This window comes from Hetaerina americana, unplaced genomic scaffold (genome assembly GCF_022747635.1).
Source record: "Hetaerina americana unplaced genomic scaffold, ioHetAmer1.1.p SCAF_53, whole genome shotgun sequence".
Taxonomy (NCBI): Eukaryota; Metazoa; Arthropoda; class Insecta; order Odonata; family Calopterygidae; genus Hetaerina; species Hetaerina americana.
In genome coordinates this window covers 1,458,431-1,479,925 of record NW_027287128.1, presented here as the reverse complement: position 1 = coordinate 1,479,925, position 21,495 = coordinate 1,458,431, and the positions used below count along the sequence as shown (strand labels likewise).

Genomic DNA, 21,495 nt, shown 5'->3' with positions numbered 1-21,495 from the left:
TCCCATTAAACACTTTTGGACCTGTTTGTGCTAGATAAAGCAAGGCCGATTCTTTGATGGCGTATTTCACGGAACGACTCATAAAACATATTGTTTTCAGTGATAAATAAGCCATACCATAGTCGGAGGTGTGAAAGTGATTTATCGCCATTCCATTATGTCCTCACTTTCCGAATCCTAGACAATGAAATTGTAAGCCATCTCTCATAAATAGTGCTTATCTCTTTGAATTTCATTCTAAATCAATACATAATGGCTAGGCATCGAAATTATTTACCAGTCGTGGAATACATGCGGGAAAAACTACATAGATGAATTTCTAGCCCATTCTTGCTGACTCCGTCAACTCTCGACTCGTGAGTGAGTTTATTCTCACCGTAACGCAAAACCATTTTTTCATGTTGACGCAGCTGATTCCCAAGATGAGTGCGGAGTTTGCTCATTCGTTAATCAGCAAAAGTATGAAATGCAAGAGCACGCGTCCGACGTGAGCCTTCGCTCCCGCTTCCCCTTCTCCGATAAACAAATCACCTTCGGCGGCGGAGGGTGTGGATGGGAGCCGCCGGCAGCTGAGGGCGGACCATCGCCATATATATCCCTGGAAGACACCTATCGATTGAACGAAGGGGATACGCGACCTTGGAGCATTGGCACACGCAGCCATATTGGGGCTGGGGGGGAGCGGGGGAGGGAGGGCCTCCCCCAATGAGAGTGAGTGTGAGCTGGCAAATAATGACAGTTCGCGGAGCGACGCAAAAATAAATTAAGCACCGTGTGGAGGTGTGTATGGGGGGGGTAAATTTCTTTTTGTTTCAAAAGGGGTCCGTGTGCCCAAAAGGGACGGAGAGCGATTCGGATGCAAGAGCGAACGACCTCACTCCCACTTATTCCTCCTCCTCCTCTTCTTACTCTTCTCTCCTTCTCCCCCCCCACACCCCCCGCGGCTCCGTCTCGCTCGCACCCTATCTCCCCAACCTCCCCCCCCTGCCGTTCCTTTTACGACTAGCCTCCCCCCATCCACGTACTTACACTCATGCACACGTGCCCGTACATGCACACGCACGCACATGTACTTTATTCCCTCTCCCACGCCTCCTCCGGTTGGAAAAAAGAAACGACCGTTTTGCGCATTCCCTCACCGTTCGTCACCTTTCGGTACGCCTCTTCTCTTTGGATATCCCGTACCCCCCCCCCCACAAACACCCACTTTCTCCTCCCCCTCGCGCCCCCGACCTCCGCTTCTTTGACGTGTGATGTTCTGGATTGTGCGGCGAGGATGCTGATGTGTGTGTCTCTCTCTCTCCCCTAGCCCCCGGAGACGAGATTAACTCGGCTCTTCTTCGTGTTATGAAGTGCCAAGAGTTTTATTTATTTTTCTTGCATCCTTAAGCTACGTTTTTTTTTCGCAGTCTGCCCTCGCAGTGCAAAACCAAAAGGGGCGTGGTTGTACCTTTGAGTCCCACGCAAATCAAAGGAACTGTCCCTTTCGTGAGTCTTGCATAGAAGAACAGTTATTACATTCTGTCGGTTTTAGAGCCTCACTTATTCATAAGACCCCGCCCGCTTTTTAGCGTTCTGGATTCAGACGGCATCAAAGCGGACGAAAGGATACTGTTTGAGATTAATATACTCAAACGCTCAGTTTCACAATACCAATGAAACAAACCAAGTATTTTTTATGTCAGCTTAAAATCCCAGCTGCTGATCAGTGTCGACACGAAATTATTTGTCTTTGAGTTGTAAATAAATGGATTTTTCAATGTCGTCTTATTTAACTTTCTCACTCCAAGATGATTTTTGATTATTAAAAATATACTTTGTGGCAATTGGAACCATATCAAATTTTTTCTTACATTCTTAATGAAATCTGTTTTCAAATTTTCTAATTCATATCTTATCGTATACAATTTTTTATTATGTGTAAAAAGTTTTACTATGAGGAGGAGTTTCATAGCAAGAATCTGTGGACAAACTTGGGGAAATCCCTTTTCCTCATGTGTGAAAAATATTTTTTTGCCCTTCCTCTGTTCTTTCTATTGGATATCGCCGAATGTGCAAAAAAAGGATTTCCAATAGGCCTAACTGTTGGGGCTTTGAAACGCTATTGTATTTTTTCACTAAGTCATATATCATATGCATGTCTCCGTCAGGAAGGAGAGTGAGTTTACGAATGGTAGAGTGTCTGGGTTTCAAAGTATACGAGTACATAAATTTAAGATTTGCAGAAGGTGCTTCAAAGCTGAAATTGCCCATAGGGTTCAGTGACATTAGAATCACCTTCATGTTACTTTGACGTTTGCAAATGGGGAAGTATAGTGCTTTCTTCACTGTCTTCTCAGTTTCTCGAGCTGAATGGAGCTCAGCTTCAGACTTTGTTCCTTCGGGGATTTCACGTGCATTATCCCCTTCTCCAACGATCGCTTAAAATCGTCCAGGCTCTGCGTCAGAAGCGCATTCTTTAAACAACACCATCTCCCCCGGAATTCTTCAAGTGGGAGTATTTTCTCCAAGGAGTGTTGGCTATGAAAACCCAAGCATTGCCATAAGCTGTCAGTAATAAATGCACGACCGCGATGCACCTGCTTGATTTATATGAAAAGTATATTTTTCCTAAGTTCCTTTCCACGCTAAGATAAGTGGTTTCATTTTATTTCTTTCAGATATGATTTAGACAAGAACCTTACACTACTGTAATCGTTAAGTCATGAATATGGGAATCGGGATATGAATTTCAAATCCACCCTCTAGGCGGGTTTAAAAAGTAGATCATTTTTTCATATAGTCGGTCTTTCGTACGTATTTTTGTATCGTTATAGATGACATAGCTTCTGGAGATACGTAGTTGAACTCATGGGACTTCTATCGTGCTCACATACAAAGTATAAGGCACTAAATATGCAGATTAGATTAAATTGGTTACTCAGCTTTGATTTGCCTAAGCTTAGGGAAATGGAGCTTATACTCCTAAATGTGTAGGTGATATAAAAAATGTTTCGCAAGTTTCCATTAAATCAATACGACTTTTTATGGATTTATGATATATAAGAAATGCCGTGATAGATATTCAGGAAATTCCCGGGAATTTAAAGCGTTGTATCGCAGTTTATACCGTATTCCAACTTTTTTGGTTTTATATTTATTGCTAGCAATAGATTGCCGCATGAAGTTAAGCATTTATAGGATATACGATTTAAAATTCATTCGGGCATCGAATCAGCATAAATCAAATGCTATATTATGGGTTATTCATCTCTCATACTACACTGAAACGTATTAGAGTGTTCTTGATATTTTGTCACGAAGGATAAAATTAGAATATGTTCCCTGCTCAATTCCTGAAATTAATGTGCATTTATGGCAAATCAGAAAACTTAAATCTCAAGGACCTTTCAAATTGCTGACAAGCTCCGTCGAATTACCGGGGATGGAAATAAAGTGCACGTGGTACGGTTGGAAAACCAACAATAGGAAACGAGTGAATATCACTCGTCAACGTGACTCTAAGATTCCGTGAGTGAAACCACTTTCATGTCGCTTACTTTCACACCACCTACCACGAGAGAACTGCTATGGTTGATATAATCGGAAGATTTTTTTCCTCTTTCAACTCCCTGAGAATATTCCAGGAGATTTTCCAAGATTTCCTCTGGAGGTCCATCCACTTTTCTCACCGTGTGGGTGGGTGAATTAGAGGCATTTCGATCCGAGTTATTGAGGCGCTGCATGCAAGGGGAGCTTGCCCAAACTACCGGGTGTCTATATCATTCGCCATCCAGTGGGAGGGTGTCCGTGCGGGGGAAGGACGCGGAAGGGAGTGGCGGGAGGAAGAGGGGGGAAAGAAGGGAGAGGGGCAAGAGGTGGATCTGGTACCAGTGTCTGCCTACTGTTGCGAAATATTCGAAGCGGTCAGGCAACTTATAAAAGTTCTATGAGAAAAGGTGCGGGCGGATCCCCTTTGCTATAAAAAATATCGACTTCATACCCTCTCGTCCCGGGTTCAGAGAGCACTATATTTTGTAATAGATCTATATGGTCAGTTTTTAGTCAATCTTATTTGTAGGTAGACTGTATGTACTCTGTGTCAAATTAATTGCTACTTATTAGGAAGTGTAAAACGGAAATTTAATATGTTCAGACGGAAGTGAGCCACAAATATTTTCTCCACTTGAACGGGTAATTATTTTTCTGCGGTCAAAGGATTTTCGTTTCTCGAGCAATTGAGAAAATGATCTTTTAGACAATTACCACATGCGTAAATGAAAGAGATGTATATATTTACTTCTAGTGAAATATATTCATTCTTCTAAAAAAATTTTCGTTCAATACAGTTGAACCAAACATAATAAATATTGGAATAGATTCCTCATGATAATTTTTTATTGAGAATTAGATGGATAAAATTATATTAAAAATTGAAAGAATACGAATAGCGTAAATGGCCTAAAAGTCAATACCCACTGATGTCTAATAGTGATGAGATAAGGTTTTTATTTGAAAATACAGATTTTAGTTACTTTGACGCGTAAACAAGGAAGCTCTGTTGGGGTCTTTTTTTGCTTTCCCTATTTAAAATGGTATATCTAACTTTGGCTAAATTGAATGACCCCAGTGAATCTCTCATTCGTCTCAGAAGAGATAATCGGTTCCATGAATACTCCAAGTGGTTGAAATTATGAAACTCATGATCGAAACCTTGCCTTGTGCCGAGTAAAATCATATGAATATAAAACCCACTCAAAAAATCCACTCTCACGCACTGGTCTTTCCCTTTCCGTTCCCGAGCCTTGCTACGAATGCATTTAGCAATGGCCGGATGGAAATTCGTCTCCGTCAATGTATTCACGGATGAATAGGCATGACCCTTTTAGGCGATTTGTTCCTCAGTTCGTTGCTTAGAAAGCGAGTAGAACATTTCATCCCAAAGCACAAGTGACCGGATTGATGTGGAGATGTAGCTCGCGTACACATATTACATGGGTAATGGAGAACTTTCTTTCAAATCCCAACTTTCTGCTCAGATTTTGTGCGCCTATGAGTACACACGCCGATTCCTAAGATCATACTCGTGTTACATATAGTATACTCTGGATTTGATATGCGACTGACTACGCATTATTTTTTTCGACCAAAATATGTAACACTCCGATCTCAGAGATTGCGGACTAAATAATGGAGAGAGAAATATCGGCGGATAAAAAATTGGGTTTCAATTCGATTTGAGTCATTACGACAAAAATGGCCAAACCATGACTTTCCGTACTCTTCAAGTTAATGGTGATTTATGTGTATGTTTATATATATATATATATATATATATATATATATATATATATATATATATATATACATATATATATATATATATATATATATATATATACACACATACATATATATACACACATACATATATATACACATATTTACATATATATACACATATGTACATTTTTATTCATATATAGTCACAAACACACTTAATATATTGTTAGTGAGGTAGCCGCGACAAAGAAAAACATGGACCCATGCATATTTCCTAACTTCCTGGAGAAATTTGGCAAAACGCTGTTACATGAAATATTTTGAATTTGAAGGGAACTACCTTCTTCTTTCTTAACGTCTATAAAACAAGAAATTGACTAAATGTGTCTAGTATAGTTTTAGCACTCATCTGTACTTAGCATGTCCTTTTACAAAAACAAATGCGGTATTAGAGCGTACATACATTTTAGATATCTTAAGCAAGCTTTCACCTTTATCATTGGATGATAAAAGCGTAGTTGGACCATTTATGCCGATTGCAATAATTAATTTGAAAGTCATTAGTTGTTTCTTTTTAGTTGAAACTTTGTCGTGCTTCCAATAATTAGGAGAAAATATATTACCTGTCAAAGGAGATGATGACTATATTAAAGATAACAAATATGTGAATTTTGACTATTATAGTTCATCGTGAAAGAATTAATAATGGAAATTTTAATGGAAACCATTAGAAATTAAATGGAACCATTAGAAAATTATAAGATTTTTGGGGGTCGTGCATTGTGTATAGATAAGATTGTTTTATTATGTTCCGGCCGAACAGAGGAATAGCCAAACTTCACATAGCCACTGTATCGAATCTAAGCATCAATCTTTCCCACAGCCGTTCCTTCTGCAGATTGCAAGAGTCGATAGAAGTTTATAACACTCACCCACACCGAGCCAATTGTGTTTGTGGAGCGCGCCGTCGCCTTTGTGTTGTTGGCGGTAGGTTCTTCCCCGATGCCAGGGGACCGATTTATCAAGAAACAGTTCCAGTCCTTCTCTCAAAACTCCCTCTTCGGTTCCAGGAAAGAGGGAAAAGAGAACTAACGAGTAGATCAGCGCTGGGGTGCCACAGGATGGTATCCGCTGCCTCGAGGGCTGGGGGGGTCTGCGGACAGTACTATGGGGGTGGGGGGTTGTCGTCGGGCTATGAAGGCAGATGGGGTGTGCCGGGGGGAGCCATGGTGGGTCGTCGCGCGGCGCTCAGTACCGACGGTATCCTCCCTGCTCCGATATGTACCAGGACCACTGTCGGCTCACACGCCGAACGGCACGGACCAATGGGTCAGAGCAGGTGCTTTTTCCGATGCGGGCGTCGAAGTCTCCCGTTCCGCCCCCACCTGCCTGCTTCGAGAGAGTCACCCGCCACCCCACCACTACTCCTACCACCACCAGCAGCAGCAGCGACCACCACCGCACGGCCGACCACCTCTCACAGACTGCGGCGAGACGAGATTGCCCGTCGACCTGCTGGCGGTAGGCGCGGGGCGGAGGAGGGGATGTTGAGGGAGCGTGGCGGAGAAGGAGGAATAGGGTGAGGGGATTGGTTGAGCCGGTGGAGGATGGGAGTGGGAGGGCGGCAGAGGGGTGGGTGGGTGGAAGGGAGGAGGAGAGTGTAGCTCGAGGTGGCTAGGGTGGACGCGGGAGGTGAGATCGAACTGCCGGGTAGGGAAGGATGTAAGGAGTTTTCGAGGCCACGATCTTCGCGCATTCGGCCAAAAGGTAATTTTACGTGATATTAGATACTTTAATGAAAATCCATGGCGCCCTTTGAAAGGCTTTCCCCAATTGAGTCCAAGAATGGGCAAAAAGGCGATTCAAAGAGATTTTATGGGGTCCTGCTTTGGGCATTAAGATTTTTCTCTAAAGCCAGCCAAGGGTAAGCTTATTTTACGATTACTCAGTCCTTTCCCTCGCATAAGCTATTCAAAAAAGCCTGAGTAATGTATCTTATCTTAGGAGAAGATGATACGTAGTTGCCTTTCAACGACGTGGCCAATTTAGATACGACGACGTTAAAGGAAGTATTGGGCAATTAATAGGCTCCAGTGGAGAAAACGATAGACTTATTGTGCGTCACGTGAATTGTTGTGCAATCACCATCCAGTTTCTTCTTTAGTGATTTTTAAGGAGTGTGTACTTACTAGGAAAATCATTCTTCAAACAAAAACAGCCTAGTAGATTCGTGCACATTTGACTACCTCTACACATGTTTTGACATATTTCGGTAAACAAAGATAAAATAAAGGAAAAGTTAGCTTCGTAATAGTGAATAATCGGCATAAAATCCATTCTTTATGACTAAAAAATGACATTAAAGCAAAAAATGTTGAAAATAGTTCATTATAACATAAATCATTTGGTGATAATATTTATCGAAGATTTTCGAAGATATGGTGAATAAGAAAGACTCAAAATATGTCATTTGAAACAGGTCTATCCAGAACTTTAAGGTACTATTTTTAATAAATAAAAACTGAAACAGTTATAATAAGATGAATTATGAAGTTATCGATGAAATGGTAGGAAATATATTACCCCAAAAACAATACACAATTTATATCATTTAACCCAACTCGCACTTTTTTCCTTTTCTCCATCAATCCAGTGCTGATAATTTTAATCTGAGTCAATGAAATGCAACTGGGGATTAATTCAAAGGTAAACAAATTGAGTATTGGTTTTCAAACTATACACTATCTATTTATATCACGCATACAGGTATATTATCCTGATGCTGTTATAAAATTCTCTTCTGTTGATAATAGTGAAAATCTATCTAAATTCCGCCCTTAGAAATTTTAATGAAATGAGCGCCTTTTTCGTATCTGTGACTACTAAATTTCTTTTCTTATGTGTAGATGGCTCTAGAGTTTTAAGATACATCATCTCCTAGTTGCTTAGCATGCAAAAAATAATAATGCTAAAGATATATATCGGAACATATTTCATTGGATCAATGAGTACATCACAAAAAATAAACATTTGACGCCTTTAAAGCTTTTCGGTATCGGACATTGAAGCGAAAAACATTGACATTTTTGTAAAGAACTTCTTCAAACTAATTATTCGTCTTCCGTATTGCATTGAAGTACGTGAATGACATATTTTAAATAAAAAAATCGACTGTCCATTATTTTCACATCACAACATTGGTTGCCCACCATTATGCGTAGCCCGTAAAAAAAATTCAGTCAGCCGCTACGAGACCCGAATCCTTCAGGCAATCATCCCCAGACAGTTGGTGATAACAGGCAGAGGTGGTGTATCATTAGACGGGGTGCATTTCGGCAGTCTTCTTCCATCATGCCTATTGTCTTATGCCTCACCACCTGCCGGATTCACCTGGTCTTGATCCTTCACCATAGCCCTCCAAAGATCCGAGCGATTGAATCCCATCGTTTATAACAATTTTAGCCTGAGTTGAGTTTCTCGTTGGCTGTCCAGATGAAACGCATGTGCACCTTGTGCCCCTCACGAGGGACTTCCGCTGCCTTACAACCCTCACCCACTCCCCTATTCTCCGCCCTCTGTTGCTTCCTTCGAAGGCGCTCGGGGGTTTTTATGGGGTTTCCGAGAGTATTAAATGAGCTGGAAGCAGGAAGGAAAACAAATACTGGAAGTCCAGTTTAAAGAAAGCGTCTGATGCGACACACTTCACTAAGGAGCATATAATTTCTTGTGTAGATTTTATACTCCCAGGGAGTTGCCATTTTAGTTATCTTAATTTTGGCAGCATCATCACTTGCCATGCCTTTTCATCATATCGCATTTATATAGGAACATTAATCCTTTAAAATGACATATATTTTTCGTTTCATAATTAAAAATCAGCATTGATTTTCTATCCAATTTAAGTCCATGGGTTTCTTAAGCCTCTGGATGTATTTCTGCGTCTAATTTTTCAGTGATTCAAATTCAAGCGTTTAAATCTTCAGTTCAAGAATGTAAGAGAGTTTTCAGTTTCTCTCTCCTTGTTTTTGCCAGCGAATCGTAAATGAATGGAGATTTGAATGACGTAAGTTCGAAGTTATACCACGTCAAACAACATTTCTTTCTCTACTGCAGATATAATATATTTTGATGTAAGGTTTTATTTTAGCCTACGGCGCAGGTGTTACAAGTATGTTCACAGGTTTCACAAGTTCAGGTTATATGCTGGGCTGGGCCGTGGACGAGTATTTTCCACCAGTCGGATCATTTCCTGTCTTATCATCCACAGGGGTCTGAATGAAGCACTCGGTAGATTCTATACATTAATTGTTTCCAAAGTCTGCAGACACATTTTTTGTTTAAGATTAAATATTACTCTCAGTGTTAGATATCATAATTCCTGATTACACATATATTTTGTGTGGTACCAATATTTAATATTTGGATCACGACGTTATGTATTCTTTTCCGCCTGGTTTCTCATTACACTATCATTTCCCTATCAAATATTTCCTAGAATTTCTGACTTTTATTTGGCCTATTTATTTCCCTCCAAGCGCTTTGGCTATTCTACAATTTAGATATTGTAAAAGTACATTTTGGTAAATATTATTGGTAGTTAGGTGATTAATGATGGATATATTGATATACGAGATTGAATCATCACATTAAAGTAAGTAACACCAAGTACGGCCAGTAAGGGAGATCAAGATCCCCATTGGTCGTCAATATGTTAAATAACAATCTTAAATAATCCCTCAGTATTATAAAGTAGTCGATTCGGTTCCTCTATATGGCACTTGCGCCTGGCTCAAACGCTTCACAAGCCTATTTGAGGGAATCAGTGTGAAAGTGGTTAATTCTTCTTTGGCGTGTGGTTAGTTTCCCCTTGGCCTCTTTGTGTGGTTCATCCGCCCTGACAGGTGCACTCAGTAACAAGGGGTGCGGAGATATCCCTCGAAGGAACCACTAAAAGATGGAGCAAATGGCGCCTGTGGTTACCGCTAGTGTGGAATAAATGTTTTTGTGAACAAATCAGATACATATGCGAGTTTTCGTTATTTGATCCTTATCTTTGGATATTCACTCCGTATATTACCGCGCAATTACCAATTGATTGCTTGTATGAAATATTTGCAATTTTTAGTTAACAAATTAATGGCCATTGGCGCCCATTACTCGTATTTAGACTTGATATTGGTATTGGTAGATGCAGTTTTTTAAGCACCCCAACATCCAAGGTTATATTGCACCAACGAATTTAAGTAATTAACCTTAAGTTGATCATATAAACTGAAGTGAAGTCTACTCCTCTTGTGAAGAGACGACACGAAGTTGAAACTTGAGCACAGGCGTTAGATTTAACAGTTCATTGCTTATTGAATACTATGAATATACCAAGTGAATCAGTAAAAACCTCGCAATGCATCGACGGGACAGACCACTTAAAGAAATTTAGATGGATAAGTTCCATATTTATTGCATAGTTAAACTATTTCTCTTTAATTGCACCCGAATTTTCCCCCTAATAGAATATTTTCCTGATAATAGAACTCATGATTATAGAAAAACATAACCTAAAAACTATAATTATTGTGATGGATACATACTCGTACAATACACCGCGTTTTCAAATTTTCCATACTGACCATTTCCTAACAATAGTTGTTAATATTATACCTATATGTACACTATTAACGATTAGAGTCATCGTTCTCACCTCCAAATACCCTAGCGTGGAGTTGCCTAGATTCGTTGAATATGGTCCACAGCGACCACAGCTGGAAATAAGGTTTCGATTTGGTGTAGAGCGTAGTAGTATAGAGCGACGTATAAGGAATAGTGTAAAGGCGAAGCTACAAAGAAATTAATCTGGAAGGGCAGTTAGTCCAAAATAGTACAAAGAGGAAGACTCAGGTGGGTTGTAAGTCATTGAATTCAGGAAGAGTTGAGGGGGAGATAATGCGCTAGCGTAGGACGATAGTGTTTTTCCGCCCCTCGGGTCCATACCTCGAGTTCTCCAGTGCGTGACATACATGACTCGGAGGATGAACCAAAGTTCTGTTTTATTCGAGCTGAGTATAAAAAGCATATATTATATATATATATATATATATATATACATATATATACATATTAATATATAAATATACGTATATATATACATATATATATACATATTAATATATAAATATACGTGTATATATATATATACAAACATATATAATATCACTCATGTATCTAAAGATATGGTCATATCCTACTTCACGTCATCATCAACCCCGCGTCGCGGTTTATTTGGAGTCAGCCCTGCCCTCATACGTGAGACCACAATCCCGCCCTTCCACTGACCTCGCAAGTTACCGTCCTACTTAAGTATTTTCAAAAGAAGAGGGGTTGGCGCATGCTTTGCTCATACGTGCATCAAGACTGCAGCTTTCAGATGAATTCGAAATCCATATACATGCCATTAGTTTTCATTGACAATATATATATATATATATATATATATTAATTTGGTGTAATATTATAAATATATACAATAGAATTACACCATATAACCTTATTAGGGTGGTAAATGGATTACTAATGCAACAAGGTGATGAATAAATACATATTCTTGTCATATTGTTGACATTTTCTTATTTTAATTTCATATTTGTTTTTAATTCTCAGCCTGTTCTTGCATTTTGATTTTAGGATCGTAGTCATTTTTCGTAATTTTAACGATTATTATTCTCTTCTTCGACTAATATTTCGTTTATTATTGGTTATATTTGCTATAATTTCATCCTGCGCAACGTTATTACTATGCTCTGAAAGGTAATTTGAGAACAAAGGAAAAATGTATGAAATATCGCCTTTTACAGAATTATCATATTTGCAGCCCTTCCCTCCCCTTCACTGTTCAACTTGCACTTAACTTGAGACTGGCCACCGCGGTCATAAACTTTGTTAACTTTTTAACCCATGATTTATTCAGGGTTAATTTGCGCAGAAAGAATGACAGAAAAGCAAGCAGCACAGAATTCGTCTTTTCTTAACGACTGCAGAATTGCACGCTTTCCTAAGGTTATCTTTTAAGCTGTGGAAGTTGTTTTGTCTCGACTTTAACAGCGTACGTGAGTGTGACCGCAGAGTTATCCATCCGAAGAAACCACGGAACAATGCCCTACATACTATATGCGCTTTTGGAACAAGGGCTTGCCGGTCGATCGGAAATGCCTCCTCATGTAAGGAAATTTGGGACTCTGGATAATGGGAATGCTGACGAAATGGTCGGGCGTGGGGAAATGCAGTTCTTGACTTGATCGATCGACGTTTATGGGCACCTAATTGGGAAATAAGGTACGCCTTTATTTTGATTCCTTTGGGTTAGAAACCTGTTTTGTAAATCTCTCCATTGTAATCGATAGCCTTGGCCATTGCGTCTATCTGGCTGGCACATAAAATTTTAAACTTATTAGCGCGTGCTTTCTCTCATTAATTTATTTTCATCAATGATTAGATTATGTTTGAAGTTTTACTTTCCCATTAGTATGCCTTAAGGTTAAGGCTAATCGGGTATTTTTAGACGAAAGATGCGGGTCAGTTTGGCAAGTTTTTGGGTGCTGTGAATTCTAGACTTTAGGAATCAATACAGTGCTTCGTTATTGAAGTTGTCGCATGTAAAGTCAACTTATGATTGTTTCTTTTAAAAGTTTATACCAAAACTATGGACGGTTGATATTTTTTATGAAGCTATTCCGACGACTTTCAACTTATCACGTTTATAACTTAAAGGCTACGGCTCAATAAAGGGTTTGATTGTCTAATCAAACCCTTTATTGAGCCATTAACCGTACTACCCAGAGAGCCACGATGATATTTTTTTTTATATTTCTTAATACGATATATTTTTGATATAAAGAGTGGAAATCACTTAAAATAGCTTATAAGGACTATAGAACAAAATAAATAATATAAAAATGGTAGTAGCAAATGAGAAACTCGTGACTAAGGCGGCAAAATATAAGTGGGCATGGATAACAGCTCAAACAAGTAAACTCTTAGGGGAAAAAAGGAAATATAAAAATCGAAGAGATGAAACTGACGAAACCATTTATAAAAGAGCAAAGCCAATTGTATACGAAAGTGCCCAAGGAAGAGTATATAGTACTCGTTACCTGCTGCGAGGAAATCAATGACAGAATAAACCGGAAAACAGCGCAACTGCTTGTAAACTGGTGAAAAGACAATTCCGAGAAAGAAAATTAAAACCCCATTACGGGAGAAATGGAAATTGAAAGATAGTAATAAGATATGAAGACGTTGGGTACAGTTTTAAGGCAAACATTGAAGAACTCTTACCAAAACCACAAACCACTTGAAGTAGACTTAATGAAAAAATTGTAGCAGAAGAAAACAAACGGGGGCTAGAGAGACTGAGAAACGAATTAAGCTGAAGCGTCCAATGCCTGAAGATCAGCAAGGTACCTAGAGTTGACAAAATTAACTGAGAGTTAATCAAGGCACTCGTGGTCAAAGCGAAGGATACCCTCTTTGGAATAATCAAAGTTAGCTACGACAGTGGAAAAGTACCAAGGAATTCAAGAAAAGTAATGATTTCAACGCTGAAGAAGCTGAGAACAGATAAAGGTGTAGAATACAGAACGTTAAGCTTGATGTCTCACGCAACGAAATCACGTGCTTGTATGACTCAGCTTGAGGGTAGTGGCCGTAAAAGTGATACACTTGAGCGATTTATCGTGTGTGACATTCATGGACTTGGGGAAGCCATTGACAATGGCGTGTGGAACAAGGTATTCAAGATACATAAAGCACTTGGAATCAACCACAAATACCGAAGACTATTCCATTACCAGAATGTACAACTATCAGTTAGTGAAATACAGAAGGAAAATTGAAGGCAAAATCAACACAGGACTTAGACAAGGATGAAATCTCTCGTCAGCACTATTCAGCGGTCATCTATGAGAGGCAATAAATAAGAAGCAAAATAATTGGGCATCAAAAGTGAGGTAAATGGTGAATAAATTAAAATGCTCTGGTTCACAGAAGATTTTTCAGTTGGTGAATAATAGCGAGAGGGCCTACAAGTAACTCCGAATGCCATGGATCAAGTACTCCCAGGGTATAGTTGGAGCATCTAGAAAACGAAAGCTGTAGTCCTTGCATGTGAAACAGAGAAGCCGAAAGCCTATATAGCGATTCTAGGAATGGAACTAAAGTGAGTGGAATTCTTCGTCTACTTGAGAAACGATAACTTGGGATGGAGGATATTCGATGGACATCCATCGAATAATACAAGCTCAAGCTAAGAAGTCGTTCATGAAGACCAGGCAAGGACTATGTTCAAAAAACGTGAGGTAGCAATCAAGGAAGCTCTTCATTCGTGTGGATCTCTGCAGAGACATGAAACATTGAAGCGGACCAGCGAAGAAGAAAATGCTGAAGATTAAATGGACAGACGAATTGAGGAACGAGGAAGTACATAGAAGAGCAGAAGACCAAAAGTCTACATGGGGAATTCAAAGGCATATAAGAATTATATGGATTGGACACCGTTTGAGTCACAATGGATCAGTTAGAAACATAATGAAATAAATGAAAACATAAAGAAGATCGAAGGGAATACGGTAAACCCCGAGGAAGACATGGGAATTAGGACAAATTAAGAATGACGTAAAATAGAGAAGCTATCTAGGGGGTGAGGGGTGTCAGATACATTCATGTGGTTATATTAAAATGACGATCAACATGTGACTTCCTAAGGATGTGAAACAGATTTTATCTAGAGTTGTAAACATGCCATTTCATACTTTTCGGAAATTGCATGGTTGAAGGTATAATACTTGGATATCACTTACGAATTTTGCCGTACCTCTTAACGGATTTGAAACGTTCAAAATGTTTGTAATATAATGCCATTTTCTTTTATTTTAATTAATTATTTTCCTACAGATACTTTCCTTATCATCATAGGATAGATATAATTGAAGACAATTTTATTTGTTTAGAAATTTTGTTCCCTATTTACATTTGTGGGCATAATAAAATAAGGCAAAAAGTCTATAAGGAAAAATGTGTCATTCATATTAGCACTAAATAAGTCTTTGAATGTATGACGTCATGAAAACATTGCAAAATTTGCCATAAGAGGAGCCTTGCTTATTAATTATTTTTATTATTTTTTTATTTTCATCGCTCTTCTATTTCACCACAATTCCATCGCCTTCACTCTTATTTACTCTGTTGCCCCTACCATTCATAGAAACGTTGACTCCACGGTTGTTTCTTCTGGTATTCAGTGTTCTTCGCCATTCCTATTTTGCTTGCTGTATCCACCTTGCATCTTCCAATGCTACTTATCTCGCTGTCCAAGTAGAAAAACTCTTCCACTTGTTTCAGCGTGTTTCGAAGTGACTGGCATTTATGTCACATTTATTATACACTCTTGGTATCATTTCTACGTGTGTCCGTACTCCACATTATACCTCGATCTCATTAAATGCCTTCTGAACGTACACACCAAATAGTGAAGGCGATAATGAGCTACCCAATTGTACTACTTTAATTAAGCTTTTTCCTTGCTTTTACAGGGTCAAATTACTGCCACCTGCTCGCTTCATAGGCCATGAATCAATCATGTTGTTTTAGTTTATTCCAATCGATTTTAGGCCGCATTCTCTTCCAGTTCACTGTCCATGTTGTAAAAGGGTTCTCCAATTTTATGAAGTGACCAGGTAGTTATAGTTGATTTGATCTTTCTGTATGCTCGTCTGTACCATAAAGTCTGAAATCGGGAATAACGTCTCTTAACATGCATACTTATTCTGGACATAAATTGGTCTTTACACTGATACAACTCCTCTTTCTTGTAGATTATACTTTCAGTAAACTATAAACTTCGATGAATCGGTTGTCTCATCATTTTTTTAAATTTTCACACATATTTTCTTTGTTGGTAAACAAGTAAGTATATCGCTTTCATTTTTTTCATGCTTCTTCTGTAGAAACACAGTTCTATAGCCTCCAACGTTCATTTCTCTGATTCTTATGTCCTCAAATCTCGCATCCGTACTCTTTGACGGTAGTAATTTTGACATCTGATAACATCAACTAAATAATATTATCCCCTCAATTTTAAGTGATGATTGGGCTCGTGGTCGAGCCGTGTAAATCAGTAACCTCACATTAAAATACAAAATTACTCAAATTACAAATCTTGCGTCCGTAGTGGACCAATGGTGAAAGGGTTTTAATGAAGTACCCGGGATAGTGAAAATTTTAGATACATCTATTTAATTAACAGAAGGCAGGCAATACACCAAAAACATTTTACAATTAGAATTATATGCATCGACGATCAATCGCTGAAATATTGCAAGGTTAAGTCTAAGAGACAAAGGAAAAAATTCTATTCTGCGCAATGAATGTATTAGTTTTTATTAATTTATTTCCTGAAAAATCTGAAACTTTGATTCTTTTAATAATTAGTGAACGAGAAAAACCATTGAAGCGGTTACAGGTTCGGTGGGCCTTTCCTTTCACCTTTTCTTAATTTCCGCCAGAGGAAGTGTGGGCGAAGCAATAAAACATAGGTTCATTCATGCGAGGAGTTCCTTTTTCAAGAGCTGACGTAATTACGGGGGATCATGACGGTGCCCGTTGGCAAATATATGCTGTAGCAGTTAAGATAACGGTAGTTTTTTCGGCTTCAATGATTGCTTTGCTGTCCTAATCCTATTTCTTCAGATTGTAATGCAATTTTCCGAAAAAGCTCGTTCTTCCTTTGGTTTAATTAGAATTTTCGATAGAAATTGTTAGAATTGCATATTGCATAACTCTGACCTTTGACTGAGTGAAGAGAAAGAGGACTTTTCCATTCTCCCGCGTCGTGAGAGGCCAAAATACTATTAATTGTGGGAATGATGACATTAAAAACGTGTCCTTAAGTATCGTCATCATAAACCTTCCTACAGGTACATCGGGTGGAGAGACGTGGACAAGGCTCTGCCTTTCTTCTCACGCATCGCCACTTAAAAAGGAATAGCAGTGAAAGTAAGGGACCTCGGAAAGGAGATTTTTCCTTTTAGTTTTAATCACAGCAGATGGGATTGAGAAAACTACCTTTTATAATTATATCATCTGTTAAGTACGTGTTAGGAAACCAGGTGGGCATGATATCTTTCTGGAATCTTTTTTAAAAAAGAGGTCTGTATCCATTTAAAGAGCATGTGTCTTGTACAAGTAATGCATATTATGAGGGTAGTTGAGAGTGATAAAACTTTCATTATTCTGAGCTATTGAATTATAATACATACCGATGATTTTTTTGTCATTCCTGTAAATACTTTACTCTCATTAGGAAAGGGTCACAAAATTATCAATAATACATGATAAAACTGTGCTACAAAAGTATTGCCATGGTTATGAAAATAGTAGTAAATATTCACTTACCCGTATGAAAATATATTAGCGTCAAATAATATGCTGAGAACTAGTACATCCCTAATTTTTCAAATTTAACTTCGAGTTTCCTATCAAGTGAAAAATATTTTATTGCTTATTAGACGCTAAGGCGTATCAATGGTGCAAAACGTAATTTTGTGCTTGCAAAAGGCATTCTCACCTAAAATAAACACTAAAAACTGGTCTTGAAACATGATTCCCGCGCCGGGAGAAGGAAATCAGTTCGCTTAATATTTCCACCCTCTCCGTTATCTTGCCCTTCTTCGGGAGTTCTTCTTATTTAATTCAAATGAAAGCCATGATGTTTTTTAGGGGATAAATCTCCAACGGAGATACTTACAACAGTTCACACCTCGCCGGGAGATATACATTTTTAGGGAGGAAATGAGCGCGTCACAGGAGGATGGCCTCAGCTTCACGGATCAGCGACCAGCAGCCCTTCCTCGCATCCCTTGCCCCAGCGATAGCATCATCTCGATCGTGCCAGCCTTATCGCCTCGAGGGAGACTCCAAAAATAAATTCTCTCACAATTGCCCTTTATTAATGCGGTCGTGTCCGTTCGGAGGAAGAGAGTTTTAATTGCGTTTTCCAATTTCCGCATTTTATCGTGAATTATTTCGCCAGTGGCTAGCTCGTGGATCGTGATCTAGAAGTGGGAAGCGAGGAACTGCTGCCTCGCGGAAATCGCTTGGTGTTGAAAACACTAAGCTATCCTCCCTGCTGGAATGGCGATTGACTGTCTGCAATTTCAACGTTTCTGATGTGAGTTCCAACTCATCGCATCCAGTTTCCTTCCATCTCATTCGTGGATCTCAATCGCTCGCTCTCGCAATGTCGTCTTATTTTTTTTCCACGTATCGCATTTTTTCAGCGAAGCCGTAGTGAAGCTATGATCGTAGTTCGGAATCAAACTTACTTTGAATTTATATGTATCCAAATTAAACTCTATAAACAAATATTAGGCTACTTATAGTGGCAAATCATGCAAGTTTTGACCTTATTCCAATTTTAAAATTCATTGTTACAATGCAAAGTATTATTTTAAAGAATATTTTTGATTTAGTTATATTATTGAAAGTAGGTATTTCGGTCGAGGCAAGTTTTTTATGCAAGCATGCACTTCATAAGCACTGAGAAAATTTTAATTCCCACTTAGCACGACACTCACTAAATACTCTAAAAAGTAGATTACAATAAACTATTCTTCAAGTTTACATATTTCCTGCCTCCCTTCATTTCGTTCAACATGCCCCGACTTTACCTAGGTCTACATCTTTTCCCAAACATCCCCCCCCCCCTTATATAACAGTCTTCAACATTGTCCATTCACTCACTTGGTCATACGTTCACTTTTTCAATCTTTTTTGAGTTTTTATCAACCTTCTCTCTTCTCCTACCCTGCCTGTAACTTTGTTTTCCCCAGCATGATAGCTCATCAAATAAATCGCGGTGGGATTATCAATCGTATCTGGGCAATTTCTGTCATTTTGATTTTGCGTACAATATCTAAATGAATTTCAACCCTGTTCATGCGGATCCGTGAGTAATAGTCAATTGTATGATACAAAATAAATTCAAATGTCAACTATAGTTTTCGTGATGTTTCACCGAGAAACAGAATTTCCTACTTCCTCGGCGGCTTAAAATATGTTTAGGAAGTTTAATAGCATTTCAATGTAATTTGAGAATGTATACTTTGAAAAGTTATCTTAATCTACCCTTATGATCATTTAATGCAAATGAGTGTTCCCAGTATTGACTTTGCCAAAAGGTTCGCACGCGAAAGTGATTGTATTTCTTGGCGAAAAAAAAACTCGTGTTAAATCTCTGTTGTCAAAATAAAATTCGAGGAACCCTCATCCACGGGCTAGCGTTCACGGAATATCTCGTGACTCTTCTTTCGCGTTACGCCTTAAAGTCGACTTTGAAGTACGAGTGGGAGAGCCTGAAGAGCGGAAACGAGTGAAGGGTGGAACTAAGGAAAGTTGAGATTGGCGGGAAGTTGATCATTAAGAAAATGAAAATTTCTCCAAATTAGCGTTCTGGCCCTACAGTCTCGTTTGTAGTGAGCGATCCCTAACACGTCAAGCAGTACGGAAATAATCAGTCTGGAACAGATATAAATCGTGCTGAACAATTGCCGAAGCCACGAAACTCACGGATTATTTTTGCGGAGTAAATTTCTTTACAGTTAAATGTTCTAACCCTTTTAATACTACATTGGATATTAGTATTCACACTATTTTCTGTAGGGGCGCGAAAAATTTTGCAAGGAGAATACAGTGTTTACATGACTAAGACAATGGCTTTCTAACTTGCTTACCGAAAGGGAATAAGGCATTATCTTTATATCGCTCTCTTTTTCTTTAAATCCTAACTTTATAAAGAGAAATGAACGTAAGTAAAAGGTGAAATGTCGGGAGCATAGAATAAATCTAAAAAAATTCATTTCTCAACAAAACAATCATTAACTGGAGCAGTCTAGTTGCAGAAGTAGTTAAGCCCATCCCAAACAATGTGTGTGTATATATATATATATATATATATATATATATATATATATATATATATATATATATATATATATATATATATATATATATATACATATATAAAATGTATAACACTTAGCACTAGTGGACACAGAAACACACAAAAAAGAGACTCACTATTTTTCAAATTTTCGGTGGTCGTGACCACCTTTATCAAGGAAGAGAGGGACAGAGTTTCAGTTCTGTCCCTCTCTTCCTTGATAAAGGTGGTCACGACCACCGAAAATTTGAAAAATAGTGAGTCTCTTTTTTGTGTGTTTCTGTGTTTTTGTCTGTGTCCACAAGTGCAAAGTGTTATACATTATTATTCACGTCCGTGAGACTTTCAAAAAGTGTTATATACATATATATATATATATATATATATATATATATATATATATATATATATATATATACTACCTTGATCAAAAATTTCCCGGAATTTATTCAGAAAATTAAAAATACAAGTTTATTCATCTAAATCTATATTGTCCCCTTCAAAGTAATCCCCATCGACTGCAACACACTTATGCCAGCGCTTGATCCAATCCTCGAAACATTTTTTATATTCGGTTTTCGGTATGTCCATCAGTGCTTCCTGCGATTTTTCCATTACTTCCTCTCGGCTGCTAAAACGCGTTCCCCGTAATGGTTTTTTAACTCGATTGAACAGAAAGAAGTCACAGGGAGCCAAATCAGGTGAATTCGGTGGCTGTTGGATGGTATTTGTTGCATTTTTCGTCAAAAAATTACGAATAATGATAGCACTGTGCGACGGTGCGTTATCATGGTGCAAAATCCACGAGTTTTCTGCCCACATTTCTGGTCTCTTTCGGCGAATTGCTTCACGCAAACGTCTCATAACGCCCAAATAATACTCTTTGTTTACTGTCTGGCCTTCTGGCAAAAATTCATGATGCACTACACCGTTGTAATCCATGAAAACCGTCAGCATTGCCTTCTTTTTTGACTGAAAACGACGTGGTTTTTTTGGTCTCGGCTCATTTGGTGAACGCCATTCACTTGCCTGATGTCTGGATTGCGTGTCGTACTCATAAACCCACGTCTCGTCTCCAGTAATGATCCTTTTGATGAATGTGGGATCGGATTCAGCCTCGCAAATCATGTCTTTTGCGACGTCAACACGGTCTCTTTTTTGCATGAAATTGAGGTACTTTGCTGCTACACGACGGAAACCCAAATCATTAACCACAATGTCTTGGGCGGATCCATAGGCAATGTTCA

General features: G+C 38.6%; 1 protein-coding gene across 1 annotated transcript in view; it reads right to left on the bottom strand.

Moving 5' to 3' along the window:
* LOC139694713 (uncharacterized) overlaps positions 1-6,655 on the bottom strand; it is a 95,756-nt gene extending 89,101 nt beyond the window's left edge. Inside the window, exon 1 of the mRNA XM_071593212.1 lies at positions 6,195-6,655. The gene's annotated coding sequence lies outside the window, so the exon portion shown is untranslated. The remainder of the gene's footprint in view (positions 1-6,194) is intronic.
* Positions 6,656-21,495: the final 14,840 nt, after the last annotated feature.